Source organism: Semicossyphus pulcher, unplaced genomic scaffold, assembly GCF_022749685.1.
Source record: "Semicossyphus pulcher isolate SPU_LCO1_2020_fin unplaced genomic scaffold, fSemPul1.0.p SCAF_22, whole genome shotgun sequence".
NCBI lineage: Eukaryota > Metazoa > Chordata > Actinopteri > Labriformes > Labridae > Semicossyphus > Semicossyphus pulcher.
Window position 1 is genome coordinate 5,017,033 of NW_027211696.1, and position 19,503 is coordinate 5,036,535.

The window sequence follows — 19,503 nt, forward strand, 5'->3', positions numbered from 1 at the left end:
GAGGTAAAACGAGGTAAGACTTTGGGGGGAAAAAGGTGAATAAGAAACAAGATGCTGTGTGAGAGAGAGAGATGTGGGAAGAGGTAAAAACAGACAAGATTAGGAGGTTAGAAAAGGCAGAGCTAACAGTGAAAGAGGAGCAAGTCAGGATGAGGAAAAACAAGAGACACAGTCAGAGAATCGAACACACACACACACAGCCAGATAATGATCCAGGTTAAACTCAGGTTTGGGCCTCGTCCAGCTGCTCCTGGTCACAGGGAGGTCGAGCCGGCCACATCCATCAGCAGAGAAACGCAGGATAGACTCTTAAACGTCCCAGTTCCTCCCCTCCCAGCCACTACAGAGTGATGACGGCCTCGTCTGAGATAAAGGCCGATCCATTGCTCTGATTTGTGGCCGATGGGGCGATTTCAATACCTGTGTTTGGCCTGATAGATGAGGGCCCTGTTTGATGAAGGGCCAGTTTGCCTCGAGGCCAACAGGGATGAAATTGCAGTCATTGCTATTATTTTGTCCTCAACTCAATCGACACAAAACAAGGCGGCAGGAAAAAAGAAACACATAATGCAGAGTAAAAACAGATCCTGTTTTAATAAGTGATTGACACAAAATAAAACCAGCTTTGAGTCAAGACAAGGCTGCTCGACGGTGCACATGGAATATTAACTATCCCAATCAATAGGCCCAATTCAGGTGCTTTGAAATGAGAGACAGAAGAAGAAACACTCCAGCTTCCTTTCAATCCTTCCTCTCGACTGAGGCTCACACTGAGTAACTGTTTATAACACGTGAGAGAAATGTCAAAGTCAGACTGCCAACAGAAATCTGTTTGATGCAGAGTCCAGTCTAACTGTCGGCTGCAGGATGACTAGTCTGCTGAAGTTCCTGGTTTGAGCTCCTGGTTTCCAAATGACAAACTCTAAAAACTGGCTGAAACCTCCGGAGCAATGTGAAGTCCAGAGGCTGCACATGTGTCTCTTTAATGTCAAAGACTAAAGCCTCCAGGAGCACCGTCTTCTTCACTGTTTGGTCCCTGAACGCCTCAGTAGTAATTAGGACCATATGTGCTTTGACTGTCAGAATACACTTGTTACTCACCTACCAATCTACCTACAGCACATTAAAATATGAAGATCATCATATCTTAGAGTATTTGATAGTTTGCTCTTGAAGCTGGCTGACAAAGTTTTGACATGTGAGTCAGAGAAACACTTGATGTAGGTGACTGAGTTCATGATGAATCTCTGCTGCAGAAAAACATGAAGTTCTTATTTGGCAGAGTTGAAGTGAAGCTCGAGTGTGAGTTCAGTCAGGAAGACTTTATGGTTACCTGTCCGATTGCACTGCAACACCCTCACTGTTAGCCTATCATATTCTTGCTGGCTTTAAATATGGCTTTTCTCTGCTTCCCGTTCATTTATGCTGTCGTTAAGCACGACCCTCCACCTCCCCATCACCGCACAGTCTTCATCATCAGCCTCATCATCTCATGAAGATGACATCATCAGTCAACACCTCCACCTCCAGTGTCTGGATATATCTTACAGTCGCTCAGGGCCGACACCCTTCGATCACCATGTCTCCCCGTAGAGTCCAAACACCAAAGACTTCTGCTCATGATTCATTAACACATCATCACTGTAAAATAAATGTTCTCCTCACTTCCTCTACTTGTCTCTCCTGACTGAAATGCTGTTTAACTCTGGAGTCTGACGAGTTTAGAGAAAGTGTGCGACATGGAAACAAAACAAAAAGAAACTGCCTGCATGATAGTACTCCTCTCAAAGACGTGTAAATGAAGTGTAGGTAATGAAAACATCATTTCAGCACCAGGAGCTGTCCATCGTGTCCTATTACTGCAAATAGACTTGTGCATGATATCCCTTTAAACTCCTCTCTCCTTATGAGAGGTATTGATTATTAAATGATGCCTAACTTCCATCAGTTTCATCATCTGCTCCATTTGATCTAAAATGCTTGAAGCAGGAAGAAACAGTTGAAGAGAAAACCGTTTACAATCAATGTTACCTGTTCATCGAGGATCAGGAGCTTCTCTCCTAAAAAGCACACGTGATACCACATCATCACACTTCTCCCCAAAGCTGATGAATGTTCAGAGTTTGCTGCTCTTTCAGGGGGATATTAAACTAATGTTACACACTCAGCCTCTCTTTGTGTGCATGAATGATCTCTGTTATGTTGCATCATCCAGGCCGAGCTTGTTATCATCCTGTAATCCTGTTAATCAGTTCTCCTCTCCTCTGTGTCATGTCGTGTTGTGTTTAAGTGTAAATAGGAACACAGATGATGAACATTGAACCCATGAAGCCGCTCGACCACCAGCTGAGAGGACAATGAGGACAGCTATACCTGGTCGTGAGCCTGAGGGGGGGTCTGTCTGTTACTAACTACACAGTGTTCAGTGATGAGGCGCCCTGTTTTTATGAGCACAGAGCAGCAGCTTGTATTTACAGCAGTGACGCCAAAGACTCTCCACTGAATGTCAATAAAAACACATTCGAGCCGTTTTACATACAAGTACATTCATTTGTTTTCTAGATGTAGAATCAAACCCACATGAAGTCTATAACACATCTTAAATTAAAGGTCATCAGATATAAACTTTATTTGTTAGATAGGCTGAGCAGTGTTTTATACCACATTAGCTACCAACATGTTTGGCCTTAAAATGAAGCTAAATCTGCTCGTGATGCTTCATCGCATGTAAAAGCTTTATAGTGGACATGAACTGAGAGCAGTGAGACAATAGAATGACTTTGATTGTAACTAAAAATTGTTAATTTTAAGTGTTTAACACCTGATTTTGACCTTTTTGTCAGGAATGACTTGAAGGAAAATTGACATTTTTATCCAACAAAGGTTGTTTTTTATTTCTCATCAGTGGGTTAGACCAACATAAAGCAGGTTGGGATGAAGAATAATACAAATACACCAATGGTCTTGCAACTAAAAGATGCTTCATTCTGAAGGTTTCTGTGAATGCTGGGATACCACTGTACACGTTTTATATAGCTCTGTTTAATATGGAGAGGCAGGTTAATATCTGAACCCTTGAGTGTGATGTGTGGGCCATACAATCACTACATGAGATTTATTTACCAGCCATTTATTCATCATTGTGACCGGCTCACTGATTTCCGGGCAGAACAGGGCGACTCCAGTGATGTTTGTGAGGGATGAGTGTGTTTAAATCAAAGCAGGATGTAATCAGCCATGCAGGGTGTCGAGCTGTCCCTGGGGGATTTAATCCTCCATTATTTAAAGCAGGAAGCATCAATGTGAGAATAAAACACAGACTGGAGAGTTACACAGAGCTGGCAAGCACTCGATCTCTGAACCCATCTGGGAGTGACGGCCAACTTTTCTGTCATTTCATGCTTCATTAAATCCCCTGGAGGAGCGCCCGTTCATCTGTCTGTGGTGAGTCTCAGTTTCACTGTAAACAGTGAGTTACACTGAAGCTGCACTCTGGATTACTTCAGCGGTATGAACCCGAAAAAGAAACAGATTTTCTTGTGATTTTCTTGCCATTAAAGCGTCTCAAGTTTGCTGATATAACATCATGATACAGGTCCGTCCTCCAGAGGAGAAGAAAATAACTTTTTAAATGCTTGTTTGTTGGATGGAGGTCTGTTCGATCATTTCTGATGCATTCCAGGACGTCAGGGAAATCTAAACTCTCATTGGCTTTTGTGACACAGCGTCAAGCGAATTTGTCAAATCTGTAATTAAATGCAACAAACACAGAAAAGTACAACAACAACATTAAAACATGATGATTTAAAAAATGAGAACTACAATCAACACATATTTAAGTTGTCCAATAATCAAGTTGACTTTATTTATTCTTTATCACAAAGCTGAGGTGTCATGGCAGATCATGTCACATTGTAGTCTGCTGCTTTGTCTGAGCTGAGCTCGTGTTTTAATATTAACTGAAGTCATAAGTTAGTTTATCTTTTCAGATTATTTTCTCTGTTTATTTTGTGTGTGTGTGTGTAGAAGTTGTCTGCAGGTGGAGGTGCATGTGTTGTCTTGTGACTCTGTGTTGGTGAGGTGAGATGTAATACTGGAGAGGCTCTGGCAGCTCCATTATCTGGGTGGTGTCAGCCTGTCTCCTGTTCATGCTTCCTTTCTTTGGGCCCACTCTCCCATTCAAACATTTATTTGCAGGCCTGACAAACCCTGTCAAGCCCCTTCTGCCTCTCTGTCAGTGAGCTGGGCTTACTGTACTGCTAACGCTGCAGGTTCAGGGCTGCCTGCACTATCTGTGAACCTCTTTCTGAAAGCATTGTGAAACATTTTAGAAACATTTTCTTTTTCTGTATTTTTTCTGTCATTTCACACTTTGAAATAACATGATCAAATATCAGAGACAGAAAAAGTTGAGTTTATAATTCCTGTTAATGATCAGTTTGTGTTTTGATACATGCTAGCTGTTTGAGTGCAGATATTGCTTGCTCTCTGTATTTGATTTAGTCAGTATTGAGGGCAAAGTGTAAATAGATTACAGATTTAATTAACCCTGTGGTGGGAAGTTCAGATCACAGCCATTTAGCCTTTCCAGTGGAGCCTCACAAACCTGCAGACAGCCGAGGAATTCAGAAGGACGACAGATGAAACACTTTCTGCAGCACGTGGCAGCTCAATTAAAAGTGTTAAATGTGGAAATAACTCTGGGTGCCATTTGGCCAACCACCCTGGGAGGAAGTAGCAGCAGCAGACAAATGTCATTTTAGTTATGCAGCAAACGAGAGCACGATGAAGTGATCTGGAGGCTGAAACAAGCTGCTGCAGAGCTTAAATATGAGTCAGGACCACATTCAGATTCAACCTGGTAACATTCAGCACCTTTCACTTGAATTAAGTATTATTGATGGCCACTACAGGTCTGATATTAACAACAGGAAAGAGTCCCTTTTCCTTACAGGCAATTCCTGTTCCAGAAGTTGTTCTTGAGAAGTTATATTAAGACTGCTGTGTTTGAGGGTATGTTCATTTAAAGGAGAAACTTGCCCCTGAAAAAGCCTCTGTCAGTCAAAGCTGGTGTTCTCTGTAATCGATAGAAGCAATAATATTTGAAATTGGTGCCACAGCTGTGGAGAAAGTTTTACAAACAGCTTGTGGTTTTGCCCATTCTACATTCCTACAACACCCAGCGTGCATTGCGCCCCTCCCTCTGAAAGGAACGGCCCAGCAAGAGACGCTGGAGTGAAATACAACCGTTTCACTGCAGGCAACGGCTCAGAGCGGTACAGAATCTGAAATACAACAAGAATATACCGGTGGATCGTCTAAAAAATCTTCAGGTCTGCAGTCTACATTTCAAACCTGGCGATTTTGAACAAGACATGACATCGGAGGCAGGCGTCCTAGATTGAGGAAGTGTAGTTTAGCGAGCTCCCCGGCCTCCGCCAGACGACGTGTTTTAGGTCGTCTGGTGAAGGATAGTGTCCTCCAAAGGCACAGAGTCAAATTGCGTTTTTTTTTCTACCATAATGGCATTAGCTCTCCATAATAGCATGATAGGACTGATGTTGAAAATCAGCGAACTGGCCCTTTAAGGTGGCTTTAAAGTTTCAGCTTGTACTAGAAATTCCCGATAAAAATATTGTTTAGAAAAGTATTTAGTATTTAGTATCTGAACACCAGACTTGAAAACTATTTCTTTATGGACCCGCTGTGTGAACAGTTAACTTTGTCATGGCTCTTTGAGTTCATGTCAGCTCAGCTGGAAGGACAGTGTTGTAAAGAATATCATTGTAGGCTGTTCAAGTCAAGTACACAAAAGTAGACAGTGATGTCCTTGTTGTTTCAGACTTTTAAACAGCCTTTTACAGTTTATTGTTGTGAATTCCCAAACATACGATTCAAAGTAGAGTTACTGACAGTAAAAGTGACTCTTTGAAACGGACATTGACACTCACACAACAGTTCATGGGGGACGGGAGAGCAGTGGGTCCAAAACCAGGTAAGCACTCAGTAACAGATAATCCAGAAGGGAGCAGGTGAAAGGTAAGTCCGGCCAGGCAGAGGTTTAGGGAGCCAGCAGGTAAGTGTTCACAGGACGCACACACAGTGACGAGTGTGGCAACAAAATGAGAGTCTCTGAGGTAAAAAAAAAACAGGGAAACTCACACAGCAGCGTCATCGCAGATGAACTCTAAACAGCCAAAGGGGAGCAGCAGACAGAAACCAGCAACACTGAGGCAGAACTCGTGGTCAGGGACAGAAGGCTGAGGTGATTTCTGGGATTACAACAAGGCAGGCAGGTCAGAGGCAGGCTGGGTCGACAACGGGGAAAGTCTTGCACGAGAAGATGATGAATCTGTCGGTGAGTGAGTGAGCAGGAGAGTCTTTACTGGCTTGATTGCAGGTGGAAAGCAGCTGTGTGCACAGGTGAGCTGATGAGGTGGGCGTGGCCAGCAGGCAGAGAGCAGCAGAGGTGGGGTGAGTGGAAAATTACAGAGAATCCTGGATCAGAACTGTGACAGAAGAGTGAATTCTTTTTTTGTCATTAGTTTATGTGCAGGGATTAGTTTTTCACAAGTTAGCTCTGCAGACATTTGATCAGCACTTCTCTAAAGTTGTGGCTGTAGGATAAACTGAGCCAAATGCCAGGGCTTCAGAAAGATGCCAAGAGTATCTGTGATGAAACTCAAGATGAGACAGAGCTCTACTTGCTCATCAAGTGTGATCACTTCAGCTTCTCAACAGTCTATTGACTCTTTCTCTACGATTCCTTGTAGCAGAATGCCTCATTTCACAGTGCTGCAGTAACAGGTGATTGTGTCTCTTGTGCAAAGACAGGCCAGCTGGGGTTTGGAACCCGGCCAAGAAAGTGTAAATCTCATTTAGACACAAATGCACACGAGGCAATGTCACATTTGATGAAGCATCGTAGAGATGTCCAGAGCTGGATCTGGTCTATTTTTATGGATAACATCTAAGTCATTCTTTCCTGTATTCTGCTGTACTTTCTTCACCTCAGCCTGAAATTGTTTGCAGCGCCTGCAGTGCTGCACTTTTAGATTGAACTTTTAGTTGTCAGGTGTATTATGATGACTGTTGACAAAATGAGGGTCGTGTGGGAGAGCTACGTAACAATCTATCTAGCAAACAAATGCTAGGAGTTTATTTAAAAAAAAATAGATGACAAAGCTAGATCTGTGTTGTGTTCAAGGGCAATTAATTGTGTCTGTTTTATGAATTCGCTTTAGAAACAGTGTAAAACAGCTGTATGCGATTTACCCATAAAAAACGCATTGAACAGAAGGTCCAGTGCGTTCCCCCACATCTCCATCACTGGTTCTATGCTAAATTAAATGTGACCAGAAGCAAACAGAGCTCCTGACCTGCAGCATGCATGTAAATAATTAACATGCTCACATTAACAACAGCACTTGTATCTACTAAAATGTGCTCTTAAGCAAGCAATAGCTGTTTCTCTGTTGTCTGTATTCCTGAACGTTCCAGGTCTGTCAGTGTGGCATTGTGCTGCAGAACAAAGAAGCAGTGAGCAAGCCTCATTATCACTTCAGGGACCCAGAATACACATTCCCCAGGACGCTGGAAAACACAGACCCAAAAACAAAGATACCATCAGAGAAAAAATAAGCGAGAAATAAATTCAGGAGGAGAGAAGAAGTGGTGCTTCATGTTTAGAAGGAGGGTGTATTAACAGCTGCAGCACCATCTATACTTGGAACTCAGTAAGGCCATAACCGCAGGGATTTCCAGTGATCAACTGCACGTAGCTAAAAATGCCATGATTCGTTTCCCTTAATGAACACGTCTGTTTTTCAGAGCTGCATCAAGTCTCTTATCGTGACATTCTCTAAGGCCTGATCCATCTCGCTGAATTGTTTACATTTGTAGAAAGAGCCGGGTCAAAGTCAGCTTTGAAAAATGAAAAGGTTTTCATTTGCTGTCTTCTTCATCCGCCCCAAGAGCAGTGTTTCAATGTCAGCAGAATAAAGAAAACAATACCACATTCAAACCTGTTATAATTGCACCAGTCTAGCCATAAATCACATTGGCACGCACGCACACATACACACACACACACACACACACACACACACACACACACACACACACACACACAGGATCATTCTTTCAGTTTATCTACACCCACCTGATGACGAACAATCGTGCAGTATGCTAACAGGAATACAAACTGACCAGTGTTAGCACATATGAACAATAGTAACTCGAAGGTCTTGCAAAGCCCACTGCGTACACCTCGTACCTTTAACACTGGATCCAGAGTGTGACTTAAATCAATGAACAGAACAACAATGCTTCATTATGATGTGCAATATGTGTGTGCAAACACCTGAATACAGGTGATGTTCAAAGAACGCATACAGACAGCACAAAATAGATCGGTCTGTCAGTCTGAAAAAGTGGGTAATATGTGAACATGTTTTTTGATTGTGTTTATAAAGCACACATGTAGCTGCTGTAGATGCACAGCCCCATTCCACCCCCTTTCTGCCATCATGGCTCATGGTCATTCACTTCCACAGCAAATATGTAGCTAATCAATGTGTATTCTTACGTCATTTGTGAAACATGTGTTTGTCTTTTTTTCTTTTGTTAATGAGATGTTTTGGGGGTTTGGATTGTTGGTTAGACAGAACAAGCTACCTAAAGACATCACTTTAGCCTTTGACAAAGTGTGGGCATTTTCAGCCCTGCTTGTGACATGGTTCTAGGGTTGGCCATGTCTGTTGGTCAGTTGGTTGGTAGGTCCACCATGAGACTGAAATATCACAACACATATTAAATAGTTTGCCATATTATGCTAACGTTATCATGCTAACATGCTAAACAAAGATCTCTTCAGGTGGAGCCTGAAAAGATGCCTGTAAACCCAGAACAGATAAATCATTAAGTCTGTAAAAACATTACTATCACAGCGCTCCTTCTTTTTACTTTCCTGGTAACCTGGGGACATCTCCGATGCACAGGTTATCTGGTGCAAATCATATCTGAGTAGATTCATAGGTACTGTAATTGGGATAAATTGCACAGGAAATGGCACATTAACATGTAATAAGACTGAAGTAACTAATCTCTAATTGGGTTGGCCTTTTAGAAAGGGGAATGTGTCTGTGATCCTGTGGAACAAGACTAATTGTCTGAGAGGGTTAGAAGCTTTTCAGGGCTCTAGGGCACTTGACCCAGAACATTTTTAATAGCTGATAATGATAAAGGTACAGAGGCCGACAAGGGCAATCGTGCTGAAACGGCCCGAACAATTTCCATAAATAGAAACAGGCTGAAAAGACTGACACGCAAACAACTGAGTGAAGTGACGGTCCCAAAAATGTATGCAGATGTCAGACACAGCGTCACAGCTTCACTGAAGTCAGCAGAAAGAGTTGCCATAACGTGTGACAGCTGGACATCAAGAGCGACAGATTCATACTTGACAATAACGTCTCACCACGTCAATGATGACTGGAGCCTTTGTGTCTCAACCGCTGGCGACATTGTGACCAGTCACTACCCAGCAGGAAGTTCTGCTGGCCCAGCCCGTCCTCCTCCACGGCTCCTCTAACTTCTCCAGTATCCACCACAAAGTGTGTGAGGACGCGCAGGGTGGTGCTCTGATACTGGGCCACACAGCTGTTCTCGGTCCTCTCCTCAGCTGGATCGTCTTCATCCTCGTCATCAGTGACCCGCTCATACCTGCAGGAAAAGATGGGATGAGATATTGATAGATACTTTGAAGGTTATAACAAGTATAAATCTATTTTTTCTTCCATTACAATCTTATATAATTCATTATTTTCTTTATTACCATGAATGCCCACAAAGTCCAAACCCTCTGATGTATTTACTGCAGTCAAAGCCTCTACTGTCTGTTGTGCTGCAGGTTTCCCCGACCTCCTGAAAGTCACAGACTCACAGTGTTTTCTAAATCCATTAAAAACAGCTTGCAGAGACAAACTGCTGCCTTGCTTTCTTTCTCATTTTCTTTAAAGGGCAGCTGATATTTTGCTGTATGTCTGCCATTTATCTGGCCCGCGGCACATACTCTGCAGATACAGCCATCTCAGGAGATATGTTTTGTAGCAAATTAATATTTGCAAACCCACTAGTTTTGTGACACATTTGTTCTATTTGTTCTCTCCTATTTAAGTTCATATGGCCCTTTATCACTTTAAAGACCCACATTAGACTGGAGTTGGTAGAAAAGGTAGAAGGGAGAAAACGACCTTTTATTATGGAATATTGGAAAAATCCTGCAAAGAATTATAGAAGAGGGCAAACAGGTGCATCAGAGGAGCTAATAAGAAATGCAGACACTGGTAAAACAGCATGGTACAATAGTGTCAAAGCCATACATTTGTGTGGTACCTACATGTTTGATACAAGTTTACTGTACTTTATAACAAAGGCAATAAAGCTTTAAAATATACATTTAAACCACTAAGCTGCTACTTTATTGAATTTAAACCTTTTTCTTTGCCTATGTTAAGGTTCCAATTCTTTTAAAAATACTTTCAATGCTTGTAGACACAAACTGCTCCCTCTGCCACTATAATACATCATATCTATCAACAACATGTTGTGTTGTTGGCCTCCAGGCTGAGCTGTGGGAGCTGCAGTGATGGTAAATGTGGCCTTGGGACACGGAGTCGCTCCTTGGAGTCGACTGTGCTGATGATGGAGAGAAACATTGATACGGCTATTAGGCGTATACATCACTCTGATCCATCCGCTCTTCACCTTCCATCACTCTCTATTACTGGTTGTGGGTCTCTCCTGTTTTCCTGTGCGTTGTCATGGTGACATCTTTGGCTGACTCTCACTCTATATTTCTCACATAAACTTTTAACTTGACTTTCCTGTAATCTATTTTTCAACTTCCTCTGCTTTTCTCTCTCTCACCTTTATTCCCTTTCACTTTCCAGCTCTGCCTGTGTCCCTCTCTAACAGTCAGGAGGCCAGGGGGAGAGACAGTGACAGTTTCCATTAGGTTTAATGAGGCATGGCCGGTCAGGCAGAAAAACGGGCTGACAGGTTAACATGCTGTGGCCCAATGGCACCATCCCCTTCCCTTCCCTTCTTCCACATCAGTGAAGGGACGGCAGTCTGAACCAAGGTGACGTTTGTGGCTGGTACCAGAAACATGAGGTCAGGTCATGTTTGGAGCAGTGAGTGACAGGTCAGCCGCGGTGTCGGAGTGTAATGAAGTGGCCTTCACGCTTATGTGAATGAGTGTAGTCGATGTTGGAGCACATTATCGACAAACCTATTCTAAGTTAATGTTCTATTTTCTTTAAATGGAGCTTTTTTTCTTACAATTATGCACATAAACCTCACATACTGTGTATTCTTTATGCAGAGATGCACTTGAGAGATATGACTGATGATTTTTTGTTTCACGCCGTCTTGTACGACTCATGCGTTCATTGTGCTCTGTGTAACTTCTGAGCCTCAGAGACTTTTGTCTACGCTCTGTACTGCTTAAAATTACCATTTCTTATTCAGCATAAGAACCTTTTGGGAGAACAGTCAAATGAATTATGAGTATCTCATTGTACCTGCTCTGCAGCTGCACATGCTTTTTATGCTTATATGTCTGAATCAACACTACAAAGCCCATTTATTGTAGCCTCCTTTTGTTTTACCAAGTGAACACTGATCAGGAAAGTCATGCAGGGATTGTTAAATAACCCTCAGGTTAATGACTGAACTCTGGCTGAGCTCGGGGTCGGCTACGTCGATAAGTAAGGGCAGGCGAGGCAGCTGGGCGCTTGGAAAACTGTAAGTGAAGTTGAGCATCACTCGGCTCTTTCCTCTCGTCTCCTTCCCATTGACGTACACGTCGTCACATCGCTACGATACCTGGAGAGAGAGAGAGAGAGAAAAAATGACAGAGGCAGCAGGATGAGAGGCGAGACAAAGTGACACAGGAAGGAAAAACTAAGAGGGTGGTCAGAGTTGGCATTGCTTCAGTAGAACTCAAAGTGTCATGTGGGTTCATGATCATTTGTGTGGAAGATGTGTGACTTTGGTCCAACTCAGCAGATGGAGCAGAGAACAGACACAAAAGAAACTGGCTCAAACCGAATGAAGAGTGGCTGGATGAAGTACAGCTCCAATCAGTTACAGAGGTTTCTCACATGCATCTCCAGATTAAACTAAATAAAGTGTCTTTAAATTGAAAGCATCATAATCATCTCATCAAATATTTTCTTCCCTTTGAGGACCAAAGAACAATCTGTCATTAAGTTTTGTTTGCAATCACATTTAAATCCATTTAAATCTCAAACACCATCATAAACTTGATTGTCACAAGTAGTCATTTGAGCACACGTCCTCAATACTGACAGCTGCTTCTTTAAAACAAAGCAGCCACAAGAAGACTGTCATCTGTCTCCACGTCTTTGCATAGAACTTGGCAGCTTTCCTCCCAAATGATGTCAGACCAGCTCCTCTCTCTGAGGAACTAAACTGACAGCTTGGCGTGTGTCACTCCTCTCCTCCTCCTCCTCCCTTTTTACTTCCTGTTTCTCCCCCTCTCCTCACTCGTTCACCTCCAGTCTAATGCATTATAGGCCTTTTTCACAGCGGACAGTTCTACATCCAACAGGAGGAGAAGCACAGGTGTTATAGTTGCATTAATGATGGCTTTATTCCATGTAGCTGCTTCAGTGTCATGGTCCTGGTTGTGTGCATGCTGACTGCCTATCATGGCGTTCTCAGACCCCTGAATAGAACTGAACCGTTGTTAGAGTCATTAAGAAACACTGATCGATGGATGATGGTGGCCTGATAGCGGCCCACTTTGATCCTTTGGGTGCTCGGTATGATAGATTAGCTTTGTCAAGAATATTTCTATTTAATAAATACATGTTGTGCCACTGAAGAAGACCACCAGTCTTACTGCATCAACCTGTAATGCAATCAGTTAGGGCTGATAATAACTCCCAATTATTTCCATTTGTATCTGATTTTTTAATTTCTGTATTCGACCACAGAGACGTGATCTCTTTACAGACACAAAGTGTCCAAACATTATTTTATTGATTGTTGGGTCTGTAAAATATTTTTCTGACCATAAAGGGTTGTTGGTTAAGCACAAGATATATAAAATGTAGTTGTGAAGTAACCATGGTAACCAAACAGTGAGGGAAGATGGAGGTCCCTCCACATCTAAAAGGGTTTTATTTTGAGTTTCCTTTGAAAATAGGGCGGAGGGAGGAGGGGTACCGCTTACTGTTCCCAAACCAGAGGGGGAGGTCAGCGTCACAATGTGTGGTACTGCTTCAGTGGATAATTAAACCCTTTGAGAGATCTGCCTCTTCTCTGCGCTCTGATATGCATGTTCATAACACGAAAACACACACACACACACACACACATACACACATACACACACACACACACACACACACGACCACAGCTTTCAGAGAGCCAATGAAAATCACCTCACAGAAAGTTGGAACTCGTTTAGGATTGGAAATCAACCACAGTGAAACACTTGTCACCTTTATGGTTTGTCAAAGTGACATTATTGGCAAGTAGTAATGAAGGTGACCAAATCCATCCTTTACATAACAAACTGTTTATGTACAGCAATAACTTTATTTAAACATTATCTGGAGGCAGGTGAAAGAAGCTGAGAAAGTTACAGTTGCTTTGGCATCATTTACACTTTAAGTAGCACAGAGGACAACTTCAGGGGAAAATACTTTTTTCAATCAGCATGTTCAATGACGACAGCATCTCCTCGGATGAGTGCTCATTTCTGCCATTTTTCTTTCTTTTTCTTTTTCATTTTTGAGGTATCGATTTGTGACCTGAGGAGAGTTTTCATTTCCTGGCGAACCATTTAACAAAAAATGAGTCATGCTCCATCTTGCTGCAGGAAAGTTAGCACCTGCTTTCAAGAGTAATAATCGCAAACCACCTCTACACTGCATCTACCATTTGTTCATTGTCTTCATCCGCCCACGCAGCACTAAAAAGCTGACCATGAAGCAGACTACAATAAAGACCAGTTGTAAAAAGCTGAAATAAAAAGCAGATGCCTTAGAGACATCCTACTAACCTTGAGAAGCTGTTCATCTGTTGACTTGCACTCCACCGACTCAGTTACATCAGAGACTGCTCCGTCTGTTCCAACAGTCACGGCCTTTACTGGCACGGCGACTGTTCGCCCAGTGAGGACGGCCGTGTTGAGGATCTGCAAGAGAAAACAGAAAGAAACCAACAATATAAGCTCCAATAACACAACGACTGTTAAACAAATAGAAAATGAGCAATTCAGAAATGTTCGAGGTTGATAACCACAATGACCCAAACTCTAGTGAACTTGGGAAATTCTTCAATACCCTAAACTGCCTTGCATTCTTCTTGTCTTGGTCCACAACCAGCAGGACAGGAGAGGTGCCAGTATGTTTGACATCACAACTCTTCTCGGATCAACTCAGGTATTGCATGTAACGGTTAACAGACTCAGGAACCAAGGTTATAGAATGGGACCCGATCCAGACCCAATGACCCAAATAAATCCTGGAACACGACCGATACAATCATGAGGAGGATCTTGGGTCCTAGGGACCGGGTTGCCCCTCAGGACCTCTACCCACCTTCTCTACCGATGGAGGTGACAAAATACAGAATACATGTATGAGGTAAGTGGCATGTTAGTGTTGGTGTGACCCATCCATTGACTGCTAACCTAAACTTATAGAGATCATTCTTGTACCACTTGACTCTCTCCTTCTGGTGTTAAACCATAAACTATAGTCTCACTGTAGCCCGGGGGTCTCAAACTCAAGGGCAGCAGTAAAATTATATCAGGCCTGCGAGATAATAATCATATGTCTATCAAAACTGGCCCGCCGGCATACAGCACACACACCGCTGATACTACAAATCCCAGAATGCACTGCAACAGTATGCGCACCAATCAACTGTGTGAGTTGACGTGTTTCTGTGAGACGTAACGGAGCATCTCACTCCGCTAAACCTCGAGCTTCGGCGACGGGACCATGTCATCACAAACATGTATGATGCAGTGAGAGTTTAACAAGCTGTGACTCAGATGCAGCGAGGAAACTTGGGTCACTTTTCATGTTGGCAGAGAAACCAGCTCTCCACCGCTGTGTTCCCAACTGTATTTTGCTGATAAACTGAGCGGACCTGCAGAGTTCACACGACTATTTGTCGACTTTGGAGCTCAGACATTTTAATTTGAACAGCTCAGTAATGTGTTTGTAGTTGACGTGGAAAGAGCACCTGTAAACATGATGCCCCAAGCTCCGCCTACAAGCTGCTCGAATGCTCTGCATGTTTGGAAGCACATACCTGTGTAAGCGACTGATGCACACCTTCACTCCATCCTGAGAGCGTCCACAGCTCAGAACCTGACCACAAACATGAAGAAAAGATGCCAAGCGTCTGGCTGGGGCAAGTGGGCATGAGACCTTACAAACGGATGAATGAAGCTGATGTGTCTTTTATTTTAAATTTGATCTAATTTCTTCTTTTTCATACCTTTGATTTTTTCTATATCTTTCGATATCTTGGTTTATTTAAGTCTGTTCTAAAAATGTTGACCCCGCTCGGCCCTCGTCTTCTCTGACTGAGACTGAGACCCCTGCTGGAGCCATTTTCCTCTGACATCACACTCAGGGTGGGGAGCTCAGCTGGTGGAGTTCCCCTTTAATGAATGGTTTACGTAGGCCTTCTCAAGTAACAAAAAAATACTTTGACAATAATACTTTATGTTCATGAGTTATCACAAGACACACTTGAGAACTGACGGCCAGAGGAGCAGGAAGAAGATAATGAGATCAATTAAGACAACGTCTGGTAATCCTTGAGCTCTCAGAGAGTTGTTGTACAGAGGATCTGCTGTATCAGTGGATCCTGCTCATCACAGCTTAGTTCAATAAAAGACGACTTTGAAAGGCAAAGGAAAACTGTCTCCTGACAGCTCTTTGTTCATCAACACTGGTGCCTCCCTGTTTGCTTTGTTTCTTCACCCTCGTGTGTGAAAGAAATACATCAAAAGTACATCAAGAATTCAGAGTCGACGTACAAGAGGTCTCCTCTGCCTCGTCTCTTTCTCTCACACTCCATGTTTTTCTGTAATAGCTCTACTTGACTTCTGTTGGAGGTTATTTTATACTATAGGTCAGTAGTCTACATGAAGATGCTCTCTGAGAAAGATGTTTCTCTTCATCCCTCTGCACTGAAGGAAATTAAACACCAGTGACTCAACAGCAGCAGAGGGTCAGACTAGTCTAGACCCTCTTGTGGCAGATAAGCACCTTTACAAAGCGCTGTGTTCAGTGCTTCCACATGAGATGGTGAGTGTCTGTTCTCAGTAATGAGCATTAACACTGTAATAAAAGGATGAAAAGAGAGGTCTTAATGAGCGTCACCATGTATGAAGGAGACTGTTTGTGCCAGAAAGAATAGAATATTACGTGAGCTCAGATATAATACACTCGATCACAAGCACACCGCGTCTTTACTGGAATTTAGTGAGATTTAGCAAGACGCTGGAGTGACGCATGAGGCACAAAAGGCAGGATCCTTTTCTATGAAGTCCTCCCACCTCTCACCTAGCAGCACCTTGCTGCCTAATACCCTCCTGGGGCTGTGAAGGGCTGAAATGCATGTCCTATTCATGAGGCAATTTGTACACAACCAGATAAAGACTCACACACACACAAACACGCTGCAGAGACTCACACAGGAGCATAAACACACCTTTGCTGCCCTGCTCAGAAAAAGAGGCATGTCTCTCTGGTCACACAGCAGCTTATCTTCACAACCTCTCATTGCAGTGCAGAGTCCAGAGCAAGAGAAGAGAAGAGAGACGGCAAGAGAAGGAGGAATCGATAAAAGGCCATTATGCTTCTGTGCAGCCTGGGTGCAAGGGTGGAGTGTGTGTGGGCTGGTATGGTTGTGGACGAATGGTGTGTAAGGTACAGCAGACGACCTATAGAAGCACTATTTATAGAATAGTAACTGTATTTGGATGTTTCAAAGATCAAGGACAGACACAGTAACCACACAAACCTGTCACTGTGCTTCAGCTGGTGTTTTATCTCTTGGTGCTCCTCTTTGGTCTTTAACAAGGTAAACACGACAATCCAAACTCCCCTTTTACATCTACAGGCAACTTTAAGTCGCCAGTGACTCTGACCTGCTTTACTCTGGACTGTTGGAAGAAGCTGAGGATGCTTTGACACCTAAACTGTTTGGTTTGGTTTCAGTGAACTGCCTGTTTAGTGCCGTTCATCTGGGCTGTTGTTGAGATGGACCGAGACCGTCTGAAGAGGCGGCTCTCTCTCTGCTATGGTACGGATTGTTGTGCTCTGAGAGCGAAGCTGATAAACCACTGCAACTGTACACACAATAGAAAATGTGTACTGTGTAACTGTCCCATTTCTATGTATGATTCCACATTTAAAGGGTGACGCTCTGGGTGAGCCTCAAATGATGTTATAATGTACAAGAAAGGCCTCTTGCTACACTCTGTACCAGAGAAGGTGTACTGAGCTCAAGAGGTGAGAAAGACTAATGACTAATGACACATACAGAACCTATTCAAAGGAGGAGGGGAAGGAGACATGTGACATATGTTCAGCTTACATCAGAGCCCTCAACACTGCTGAACACTGACCTGTAATTTATAATTCATTGAGTGTACAGCTGCCTCTGACCCGCAGAGAACCACAGCTCAACTCTTCACTAACCGGCTCAGACTGACAGCAAGCTCACAGATCCTGTGCTGTGCTGGCCTAGAGCTCCTGTGAGTGTGATTGATATGACACTGCAGCACACTGCAGCTTTTCACTTTATATCAATTATCAATAAAAAGCCTATTTTCTCAGTCTGGCAGTCTCCCCCTGCTACTGACAATCAGCAACATCTCACAGCCGATAGCAGGAGATAAAGTCAGAGCTAAGGCAGGGGGATCAACTCCAATATCTACTTTTTACCCCCATTGTTTTTAGAAATATTGATACAGCAGGAGAGAAAAGCTACGTTCGTGGATGTAATCTCTTTATGGTTATAGCTTGGGGAAAAAGGCGCAGGAACTAAGTTGTTCTGCGCTGTGATGACGAAGCCAGAGAGAAGCTGGAGCAAAGTGCTGATACGTGAAATGACGAGGGAGGTGATGGAACGGGCAGAACGTTTCAGATTCTGCTCGGTGAGCTTATGAACAAAACCCTTTACCTTATGTGGGACCCATGGTAATGTTAAACATATAAATGGACACTTGGCACCCCCCAACCTCAAACGTTTTGTTATTTTGTATTTCATTTGTTTAGTCAGAATGTGACTTATATTCATGTACAAAAGCATCAGTGATACTTTAGCAGGTTTATTTATGATTAAAATGAGTATGGCTCACACAGGCACTTGTGGGCAGCTCAGGGGTCTTTAGAATGCACAGGTGCACATTCAGGGTCATTCAGTAGACCGAGATGTCCGGTCACATGCAGCCACGATGAGCTGATGTGCTTGTGTTTCTGTATTTACAGCTCCTGAGATTGGAGTAAAGTCATTGTAAAAACTCATGCACGCCTGGAAGTCCCTTTTGTGTCGAAGTGTGCAACACTTATTAACAGGATCATTTATTATCATGTCGTCTCTTTCGCACATACTGGATGCTTTACACTCAGTATTTACCAGTTGAATCTCGTGAGGATGAAACAAGCTGAATAATCAGCTCCTGTGTCTCCACTGATTTAACACAGTTTGCAAAGCAGCTATAATGTCAGTATTAGCTAATAAAGAGTTGGGGGCACTCTGCCATGACCAGGAGTAAGAAATACCATTATTGATTAATAAATCAGGACCAGCAGTGATTTATACTTTACTCATTAATCACATATTGATTTATTACATAACCTGTTGGTCTGATGATCTGTTGGATTTTCTTTTTGTAGACTGTGATCTCTGAAACATTTTAGTGAGATTAAATATTAAGCCTCTGTTGTTTTTCCCTCCTCATACTTTCTCACTCTTTAACAGGAGGCGAGTAAATGCCAAAGTCAGCAGTGGTGAATGTGCTGCCCCTGATAAAGCCTGCTGTACTCTGAGGTCCTCCTCCTGTTCCTGGAGCCTATTTGATTAGAATAAGCAGCAGAGCCGCTCTGAGCTGGACCCCGGCCCTCACTGCTCGAATAAAAAACTCACAGAGTGGAGGAAAGTGAGGGGAGGAAAGCCAGCAAGAAATACACAAACAAACAAACAACAACAATTTACAGAATGGACAGGCTTAGCGTCAAAGTAAAGCCTGACTGACATTTGTAGAAGAATCCCCAGCTGTGAGACAGCAGAGATAGACCTTATCCACTGTTACACACTTTAGTTGTCTACAGAGGACTTGTATACAGTGTGTGTGTTATTCATCCAGCAGGGTTTATTTTTCTGAACAACAAGTCTCTCTGTTAGAGGGATGAACACCATTGTTCATAAACATAT